The sequence below is a fragment of the Gavialis gangeticus genome, unplaced genomic scaffold, assembly GCF_001723915.1.
Source record: "Gavialis gangeticus isolate Ggan-Ray unplaced genomic scaffold, GavGan_comp1, whole genome shotgun sequence".
NCBI lineage: Eukaryota > Metazoa > Chordata > Crocodylia > Gavialidae > Gavialis > Gavialis gangeticus.
In genome coordinates this window covers 75,802,756-75,814,074 of record NW_017729033.1, presented here as the reverse complement: position 1 = coordinate 75,814,074, position 11,319 = coordinate 75,802,756, and the positions used below count along the sequence as shown (strand labels likewise).

At 41.6% G+C, this 11,319-nt stretch overlaps 1 protein-coding gene across 1 annotated transcript in view; it reads left to right on the top strand.

The window, feature by feature from the left end:
* Positions 1–11,319, top strand: part of SGCZ (sarcoglycan zeta) — a 613,727-nt gene that overhangs the window by 95,884 nt on the left and 506,524 nt on the right. The gene's annotated exons all lie outside the window — the stretch shown is intronic.

Here is an 11,319-nt window from a genome sequence, read left to right as displayed (position 1 = left end):
AAGAGAAGGCTGAGGGGGGATCTTGTGGCCTGTTATAAACTAGTCAGGGGGGATCAGCAGGCATTGGGGGAGTCACTGTTCCCCTGAGCACCGCCAGGAGTGACCAGGAATAACGGTCACAAGCTGGCAGAGGGTAGGTTTAGGTTAGATATCGGGAGGCACTACTTCACGGTCAGGGCGGCTAGGATCTGGACCCAACTTCCAAGAGAAGTGATGCAGGCTCCTACCCTGGGGGTTTTTAAGAGGAGGTTAGATGAACACCTTGCTGGGGTCGTTTGACCCCAGTACTCTTTCCCGCCATGGCAGGGGATTCGGACCAAATGATCTGCTCAGGTCCCTTCCGACCCTAGAAACTATGAAACTATAAATTGAATTGGAGACAGTGATCCAAATCAACGAATCGAATCACTGTCCCTGATTCAGGCTGAATCCGAATCCGAACTGAATACAGCCCGTTTTGCACAGACCTACCATGTAAATATAGCAAAGGTGCTTCCAGTTAAGGAGCAAACCACAAAGTAGGCATGCTCAAGAGTAGTGCTGCGAAGCACAAGATGTTTACCCTTCAATTACACTAGCAGCTGAAATCCCCGTGTAGAAAAGTTACTAGCCAGTTTTGCTTAGTTACACCTGTATCCAGGTATCTGAAGTACATAAAGGAAACATCTAAAACATCTGGCCAGAAAAAACTGGTTTATATTACAGGCAGACTATGAAGGCCTGCTAAAAATCAGAGGGATGCAAAGAGGTAGAAGGAATGCTTAAATTTTGTAGGAATAAAACTTTTGCTGTCACTCAAACCTTTAGTGCAACAAATCATTTATTGCATCACTAAACTGAGAATTGCCTGTATCCAAAGAGATAATTAAAGATCAGATGTAGTATTCAGTAATGTAATTGTGTAACATTACCCTTTTTTCTGAACTGAACAAATCCTGGCTGATTCCAGGATAACCCCATGTACAAGTTATGACATTTCAGTTACATATCCTGGTACAGGATTTTTATAAAAATTAATGGAAAAAGCATAAATATGTCAGTCTTTCATCAACTTCTGTTGCATTAAAGACAAGTGTAGGTGGTGAAGTTTGATATTTCAGTACAGAAGAAATATATTTTTCATAAATTAGATGGTTCTTAATATTAGTCATACAACATGCATGAGTTGGAGATGCTTAGAAATTCCCTTTAAATGCTGCCTATTCATTAACCTCAAAGAAGCATATACATTCTAGCAATGTTACTTTGTATTGATAATTTCCTGAAATATGTTGTATCAATTGAGACATTATTGTGTGTTAAGATGGTTGAAAATGTATCAACAAAAACATATTAGACTAATTCTCTGCTCTGGCATATCCATTAGATCTCATCAGAAAATATTTAGGGGTCAACTTTGGTTTTTGGTGTTTTGTTTGAATCTGAAACTTTTGTAGACACATTGATTGTGATTAACCTCACTCAGATTGAAGGTGGAAATCTTAGTTAAAACCAAACAGAGCTATTCTTGCCAAATAATCATTGGGATGGACACATCACAGCATCCAAAGATCTTGGCTTAATCCCACTGAAAACCTGAATAGCATTTGAAACTACATTTCATACCATGCTTTATTCCCACTAGAGGCCTTTCAGTTGAATCTATAAGGGAAAAGTTTGCAGAATCTATTTGTCCTATTTTGTGTGCTGCTAATGGGATTTCTGTTAGTTTTGATAGGTGTGTACAACATCTAATAATTTAAATTCATTGTTTTCGTATTTATGTCTTTTGTGCTCAAGAATAACTAACAACAGGATTAGGTCACAAAGTTTAAATTCTAACTTTCTCTCTCAATTTGCACAGTCAATGTTGAGTTTAGGAATATTGGGGAAATGATTACAAAGACAATTCAGGGAATATTTACTGAGAGCCAAAATATTATTTTGCACACTAAAATTAATTAAAAAAATATTTCTTGCCTTCTCTATTCCATTTTTATAAAATGAGGAACCAAAGATAGTCCCAATCAGAGGTAGAAAAGACCTATGAGATCATCAGATATATCTCATCATAAAGGTAGCCTTTCTCTATTCTCCAATTTTTCTTCTAGGTTGTTTCTAGGCTATGTGGAGACATTACATTTAAATCAACCTAACTAGGGTTAGGTCAGTCTAAATGCACATTGGTGCAGGGTTTAAATTGGGGCAAAAATTATGAGGCCAATCTAAATTTGTTCATCTGAGCAGGTGAACTAACTTAAATTGGGAATGGGTTAACCTGATGCAGAGCACAACTGCCCAGATCCGGAGTGCAACCCGAGGGCTGGAAAAACCCAGCCACTCACCCCAGGCCTGGGCTTGTGCTCTTCCTACCTCTTTCAACCTCAACAAAGCTGTTTTCAGCCCTGTGATCCCTCCCCGCTGCTGGATGGACAACATCCCCGCGAACCCACCAAACTGCCCTGCACACCCACTAGCCCCCACCAATCCTACTTGCCCCTCCTTCCACTTCAAGTTACTTATACCATGTTCCCTGCGTAGCTCCAAGCACTGGTCAGTGCCTGCACATGAAGCTCCTGGCCCTCAACCATGTGGCTAAATTGTAAGCTGCAGGATTGTAGACTCGGTGAAGAGAATATTTGTAAGCACCGTAAAGCACATTTTTATCTATTCTAGGCAGATTTGAGATTTTTTTTAAATTGGTTTTTGATGTATTATTCAACTCCTTCATGTTATCTTTTGAATGAATAGATGAATATGTGTGTGATCACTTCAGAGATTTAATGAAAATTAATGGGGGGGAAAATCAAGCAATGGCTTTCTATATCACTCCAGATTTCACCAGTCAGAGGTTTTTCTTATTTCCTAATCAGCCCATATTTTTCTTTTCTTCATTTCATTAATTTTAGTTATCTTCTCTTCTACCTGTCTTTGAAAACACCAGTAACAATTATGCCAAGCTAAAATTTTAAATCTCATTTTTTCGATTAGCATTATCTGTAGTCCCAACAGCAGTGTAGGGAATTCCATGAACTGGGGTAATTAGTTTCACACCTATTACTGGCCATATAGTAATTAACTCCTCCAAATCAGTTCTATAATGCTTAATAGTCCATATAATTGTCAGACATCCACTGTCCTATGATGAGAGTTTTGTTTCTGCAGAACATTGCAAAGTACTTTGTCACTTTGTGTCCTAGTGACAAGGTCTATTTACTGTATGGCATGATGGTGTCATTCAGAGTTTAATAATGTGCATTTCACAGGATTGACAGCATTGCTATCACTAACATGTTTCTCTGTGATACAGCCTCCTTTTAGCTGTAGGGTTGTAGCTCAGTGTGCTGTCAAAGCATATCTGATTACAGTCAGACAAATGTTCTGCCAACAAAATTAGTAGATCTTGGAGAGCTACTGTATGACTACAGTACAGTATATTGATGTAGTGGGGAAAAATAATATGATACTCATACTGGGTACAAACAAGCATCCACTACACCAGATCTAGGTTTAGGCAGCTCCCATTACACTCCCTAAACCTAGACCATGAGTAGCATGTGCAGCCATTTGCAGGAGCATCCTGAGTTAAGTAATTTGAGGTGCAGGGGAGGCCTAGCAGGATTGGAAGGATTTGGCGAGTCCTCAAGGTGTGTTTTCTAGTTGGGAGGGGATCAGGAGGCTAAAAATAATAGCTCAGTCAGGGTCAGGGGTGGGGAGGGAGGAGGGTAATAACAGCCCCAGGATGAAGCAAGCAGCTGTTTTTTTCCATCCCTGGAGCTGTGCTATGAACCTGTGCAGGCATTCAGGAGATTGGGTTACCTCTTTCCCACCTCTGGTTAAAAATTTTGTGCCCATCTACACATCTGCTTTAATGTGTAGCCTATTTTAATACATATTAAGGTGTCACTAAACAATATTCTCTTTAGTTAATGCTCATTAAGACAGGCTAATGCACATTTTCCTAGTACCTCACAATGAAGGTACTAGATTTAATGTACATAAACTAAAGCATGTTATTGCACATATAGATGCATCCTTTATTATCTAAGTTAGGGAACCTCCTAAGGTGAATTAAACCCTCTGACTGCTTTCATGAGTGGGAATTTAGATTGACCAAACCAGGGTTAGGTTGATCTAAATGTAACACCTGTACATACCCACTATGACAACCAATGGAAGGGTACGGTATATGAGTTGTTAGTTACTTTTATTCTGAACCATTTTTTTATCCACAATGCACTGAGCTATTCTCAATAGCACTACTGCTGTTATCAGATTGTGAGACAGTACACTTCCTCTGCAGACAAAGCTAGGAATAACTTGAATATCCCTCCACCTCAAGGGCCAGCAAGGAAGAAGAAAGACTAGTGATCAATTTGTCTAGTACACCCAGAGTTTGGAGTTCACCTTAGAAAGAAGGCTCATCAACTCTGGGAGTGGTAGGGTAAGTGAAAGGATGTCAGATTGCTGGAGTATGTGCAAAAATATATATTCACTTGTGCTGTTTCACCAGATGAAATGAATCCCATTTGCATAAATCCAGGACTCTAAAAGTTAGAGCCAGTTGGCATTTTTCAAATGATAAAGTTTCAATAAAACTTTTGAAATTAAAACAAAAACTGTTTTTTTTAAGTGAACTTAAAAATCAGTTTCTCACATATTTGCCTACCTACAGAATCAATTGATTTCTTCTTTTTTTAATTAAAAAAAAAGGATAAAGATCTGAAATTCTAATCTATTTGATGGTGACAGTGGTTACTAGGTGTTTTAAGTGTTCACATGCATTTCTGAGTCATAACAGCAGAAAGACATTTATGTAGCAAGAACCTCTGAGAATATGTCACATCCATGGGAAGCTTGGGCACAGATGTCCTGGCTTGTTTACAGTCAAACATCAAAAAAGAATTGAGTTTAAACTCTAACCAAATACAAGGGAACTCTGTCTGCTCACAGGAAGGTGCTGTCTCTTAATAGTTTGACTTGTTAAACAAAATGGAATCCAAAATTGCTTGTTGTCTAGAACATAATCTCTATCCCTGATGCATTTTCCCCTTTTTGTTACCTACTCAAGAATTTAAATATTCACAGAACCATAGGGCATTTTTACCAGACACTTTAATAAGTGAGCTGTACTCATTAAAAGTGTTTGCACATCATGTGTATCAGCACCCTTGTACTGAAAAAATGGAGGCAGGGCGCTTTGAAATAGAGCTCATCACACATGTTTTATTTCAAAGCACCCCACTGCTACTTTTTCATGGGGGAGGGGGAGTTGCTACATGTATCATGGAAAGCTGCCAGAGCGCATCAGCGCTGGATTTCCAGCACATTGGAACAGGCTCCCCGCATGTCTATAGAAGCCCATAAAGACTAATTCCCACCCCCCCCCCAAAAAATTAGATTCTATTATGGGGGGGGGAGAAATTATTATTGCTCCATCATGCTACAGAGGAGCAAGTGCCTGTTTCCCTTGAGTGAATGTTTACCCTAGAATGGGTGCAGAAAGTCAAGAACTAAATCACTAATATACACCAGTCAGGTTTTACCACATATTCTTTAACTTAATTATCCACTGATTTGGGTGGTTTTCCTCATCTGTTTCCTTTTTCCAACTGGTGTAAATGATTTGTCTCTTCATGACAAACAGTGCATTCTACAGACTCTGGCATGTTTCTAGCTTTTAGATATATTGGAGAAGATACAGAAAAGTTGAGTATAATACAGTATCGTGTGAAATCACAAGTACCATGGATAGCAGGGTTTATAATAGAAGTTATGCATTTTGTGTTTTTATAATCCAAAATGTCTTTAGGAAACTGTGAAATACTTAGTTGGGACTTCATCTCTATGCCGAATGCTTGTCAGAGCCTAATGAGTGAAGTCATTCCAAGAAATAAATTCTGAGTTATGCACAAGTTTCATTTGGGGTATGCTTAAACTTTAACAAAAAAAATTGGATAATTTTTAAAACACAACAGTAGCTTGGGTACTTTTTAGTTCTGAATTAGGATTCTTCTGGCTTTTATTTTTATTTTCCCAACTTTTCTAGCCCATGCACCTGTTTTCTTGGACTGCCAATTCAAGCAACTAATTTAATAGATATACATGTGTTGCCTACTTACAGTGATTTTACAGAAATTTAACTGGAAAGGCCCCTTTTCTTCAGAATCCATAATGACAGCACTAAAGTTGTTCTGCCATGCTTTTCATTAATGTGGCTAACATAATCTATTATGTAATTACCCTAGTATTCATGGTAGACATACTTATCAAACTGAATTAATTTCATATTTGTATGGATATTGCAAGTATTTTCAAGTGAACTGTACTGTTATTCAACCTTTGTAAGTGGATGTTAAAAGACTGTGCTATCTGTACTTTAGCAGTTCATTACTACCATTTAACCATTACTAAATTACTTTGGAATCCCATTAGCTTATGTGATACCTAGATATAATTAATTTATAAAAGTCATAGACATTTATTTATAACCATTGCTATGACTGTGTACCCGGGATGCCAACAAAAGCTGTTGAATTTTAGAAATTCCATAGATTTTGGATTTTTGTTTTAAAAAAAAAAGTTAAACTTTCTTTGCTTTCTAAAATTAAATGTAACAACTGAGCAACTGTCCATATAAATCAGGGGTGCTAAACCCCCAGCCCATGGGCCAGATCTGGTCTGTCCCCCCCAGCACCTTGTCAATCAGCCTGTGGGGATGCCCAGGAACTTGTGAGGAGTCCTACAGGCTGTAGCCCTGCATGCTAGATCTGAAATACATGGCGATACAGAGCTTGATCCTGGTGCACAGAGCCAGATGTGCAGGCTCAGTCCTGGGCTGTGAATTCTGATGCAGCTAACAGACTGGCCCCATGCCCCTCATTTGGCCTTAGGGACCAAAGGGTTGAGCACCACTGTTAGGCATCTGTGACTATAGTTTCCCTATTCACTAGTATGCTTATGACAAATGAATATGCCGGTTGCCTAACCTATAGAGCTAATTACAACTAAAATAGAGAAAATATGAAAAGAATGGACAAAATTCAAACCTCTGACCTTGAAAATTTTCAACCATGTCTAAAATCTGATAAACTGACAAAAGATTGTGAAAAAATCATCATTTTTCCCCTGAATTATTTCAAATTTAAAAAATTAAGTTTCAAAGTTGAAATATTGAGCTGTTCTGTTTAATTTGTTTAAATTTTGGGTAAATGCGTATATTTTTTAAAAGAAAGGTTTGTGTTCAGTATAAAAAAATATTAAATGTAACATGTATCAATATAAAAAGTCATGCAGTATAAGAGCGGTTATTTTTCACCCATTCAATATGTTACTTTTAGCTCTCTAGTTCCTGCCATTTCCTGCCATTCAGAACTAAAAAAATGCACAATGTATGCTTGCCATGATATTCAGTGCTTTATATTCCTGTTTCTTTCACCTTACCAGGTTGGTTACCCAACCAAGTCTTTGAAGAATTTGTTTTTTTAAATATATGTATTTTGCTAAAGATTAATTGTAGGTTAATAGATTTCATAGAAGTTAGGGCTAGAAGGGACCTTGAAGATCATCAAGTCCAGCCCCCTGCCCCAGAGGCAGGAAGTCAGCTAGGGTCAATGGATCCCAGCAAGGTAAGCATCTAAATGTTTCTTGAATGAGTAAATGCCTGCACCACTTCTGGAGGGAGTGTATTCCAGGTCTTGGGGGCTCGGACAGTAAAGCAAATTTTCTTATGTTCAACCTAAAACAGTCTTGGAGGAGTTTATGACCATTGGTCCTTGTTTTACCTTGGAGCATTCTGGTGAACAGGTGTTCTCCCAGATCCTGATGCATACTCCTTATGGACTTATAAGCAGCCACCAGGTTCCCCCTGAGCCTGCATTTTTCCAGGCTGAAGAGTCCCATGGCTCCCAGCCTCTCATCACAAGGCCTATTCTTTTGCCCTCTGATCATACACGTGCCTCTCCTCTGGACTCTCTCAAGCTTCTTAACATCCTTCTTGAATTGCAGAGCCCAGAATTAGATGCAATACTTCAGCTGCAGCCTCACCAAGGCTGAGTACAGTGGGAGGACAACATCATGAAATTTACTTAAGCAGCATCGATGGATGCAAGCCAGAGTTTTTTCTTTGCTTATCCAGCTGCAATATCACATTGGTGGCTCATGTTCATCTTGTGTTCAGTCATGACCCCCAAGTCTCTTTCAGCAGTGGTGCCAGCAAGCGTAGCACTGCCAAGCCTATAAGTATGCTGCGAGTTTTCCCCTCCCCAAGGTGGAGTACCTTGCATTTATTGGTATTGAATGTCATCAGGTTTGTATCCGCCCACTTACTAAGTTTATCCAAGTCAGCCTGTCCTCAGGTAAGGACCCTATGCCCCAAAGTTTAGTGTCATTGGTGAACTTAGCCAGTGCGCTTCTGACACCAATGTCCACATCGTTGATAAAGATGTTAAAGAGAACCGGTCCAAGGACCTTGGGGGACACCACTGGTAACACAGCGCCGTAATGATTCACTACCATCGACCACTACCCTCTGGGTCTTACCTTGGAGCTAATTTCCCAGCCATCGGACTGTGGTGTAACTGAGGTCACAGTTGGCCAATTTTTCCATGAGGAGGTCATGGGACACCAGACCAAAGGCTTTTTTAAAGTCTAGATATATGACATCAATCTCTTCCCCTTGTCCAGGTGATATGTCACCTGGTCATAGAGGGAGATGAGATTGGTCAGGCAAGACCTACCTGAGACAAACCCATGCTGGCTGTCCCTCAGGATGTCACCCTCAGCTAGCTTACCAAGTAGGGTCTCTTTGATAATTTTCTCCAGAATCTTACCAGGGATTGAGGTTAAGCTGATTGGCCTGTAATTCCAGGGATCTACTTTCCACCCTTTCTTGAAGATGGGTACCACATTGGCCTTCTTCCAGTCTTCAGGTACTTCACCTGAGCACCATGAGTTTTTGAATATTTTTTGCCAATGGTTGGGCTATGACAACTGCCAGCTCTTTGAGTAATCTAGAGTGTAATCTGTCAGGACCAGCTGACTTGAAGGTGTCCAGCCTCTCAAGGTGATCCCTTACTACATCAACACCGATGCTAGGTATAAATATGCCGTCACCCTGGCCACCCTGCATCATGCTAGGCAGGGGCGGTCCCATTGTGCTGATGAAAGACCAACACAAAGTACTCATTAAGCAGATTGGCCTTTTCCTGGGAGTCTGTTATCAGTTGTCCCATTTGGTTCAGCAGGGGTCCAGTGCTACCTTTGCTTTTTTTTCCAACTCCCTACATATCTGAAAAAGGACTTTTTGTTATCTTTGATATGTGAAGCCCGATGGAGCTCAGTTGCAGCCTTGGCTTTCCTGATCTACTCCCTGCAGGTACAGACCAGTGCTGAGTTATTGTCTTTGGTGGTAATTCTAGTCTTCCATCCTTTTTAAGTTTCTCTTTTGAGGCATAGGAGGTCCTCAAGTTCCCCGCTGAGCCAAGGGGGTTGCTGTGCCCTTTTGCTACCCTTTCTCTGTGATGGGATGGATCACTCACTTGAGAAGCAACTACTCCTCTTGGACTCCTCTTCCTGTCGAGTCGTGATCCCTTAGGTATTGACAATGAGCCTCCTGAGCTTGTCAAAGTCAGCTTTCCTGAAGTTGAGGACTTCTGTATTGCTGACTGACTTGTCAGCTTTGCCATGGAGAGTAAAGGTGATCAGCTCGTAGTCACTATCACCCAGCTTTCCATTGATTCTTAGGTCACTGACTATGTCATCCCCTTTGGTCAGTACCAGGTCCAGCAACACTTTACCTCTTGTTGGCCCATAGTCTTCTTGAGTCAGGTAGAGCCCATCCACACATGTAAGGAAGCTTTGCAACCGATCAGATTTGGCCAAGTGTTCTTCCCATGAGATGTCTGTGTAGTTAAAGTCTCCCATGACAAACATACACTGAGACCATGCAGCCTTATCCACTTCCCTTGTGAATTCCTGGTCCAGCTTTTGTTTCTAGTTTGGAGGTCTGTAGTAGACTCCTACCATGATGTTCCCTGTGCCACATTCCCCATGTATTTTAACCCACATGGACTCCAGTCATCCTTCCTGGGTGCCAATGTCAAGGACGTGTAGCTGTCCTTGACATAGAAAGCTATACCCCCACACCTTTCATCTGTACTATCTTGCCTGTATATAGTATAGCTATTTATGCCTGTGGCCCAGTCATATGCAGAGTCCCACCATGTTTCCTTTATGCCTATGAGTCATAGTCATTCTTGTTTAGCAGGAGGACCAGTTCCTCCTGTTTATTACCCAAGCCCCTGGCATTGGTGTACAGGCACATAAGTGTCCCACTGGGATCCCTTTCCTTCCCTACAGATCATTTCAGAGATAGGGTAGGGCTGGGTTCCCTTAAATGCCTTAGCCTGCTAGATTTACAAAGGTTGCCCAGTGGAATTGCAGTGGTGGTAATCCCCCAAATCCCTGGCAGGCTTAATTTAAAGCCTGGTCAGGCAGGTTGGCCAGTCTGGCTGAGAAGAGCCTCCTCCCCCATGGAATGAGGTGGATGCCATCTCTCCCCAGCAGACCACTGCCTCTCTCACTAAAGAGTGGACTGTGATCATGGAAGCCAAAGCCTTCACGATGATACCAGTGCCACAGTCTTTGCTTCACTACCTCAATCCTCCTCTCCCTCCTCAGCCCATAGCCCAAAATCGGGAGGATCGAGGAAAGCACCACCTGTGTTGATTGACTATTCAAAGAGTTACAAGTGTAACAATAAATATATTTTAGCTTTGTAGCAATTTAGGCCCTCATGGCCAAATCACCCCTGGTGATCACTGTCATACCCGCACTCTCTGGCCTGGATCCTGTCTTACCCCTGCCCTCTGGCCTCTCAGTTTCCACCCTGTTGTCTTGCCTGCCATTCTATGGTGCTATAATTGGACTGGGAGGCTGCCCCTAGAGTTCAGGAGGTTTCACTTCAGGTCTTAGATCCTTGTCTGGGCTGTGGGCCCCTGGCCGTGGCCCACCTCACTCTGGCAAGGCCTCTCCACAGAAGATCCACTGTTCCAGGACCCTAGGCTTCCAGGCCCCAGCTTCAGCCTTGCCCTCATGGGATCTGGACCTCTGTCACACCCTTGCAGGCTTTGGGCCCTTTGGCACCTGTCCTATCCTGCACTGTCCCCAACCAGCCCTCTGGGTCCCTGACCCCAGGTTAGGCTGCCTTCACTCTATCAGCCCTTTCACTACATCAGCCTCAGCCCTCTGAGTCCCTGACAGTTCCACACAAGGTATCCATCCGTGGCCTCCATGCCTCCCCCCATAGCCTTAACCTAGTCCTCCAATATAATACAAAAC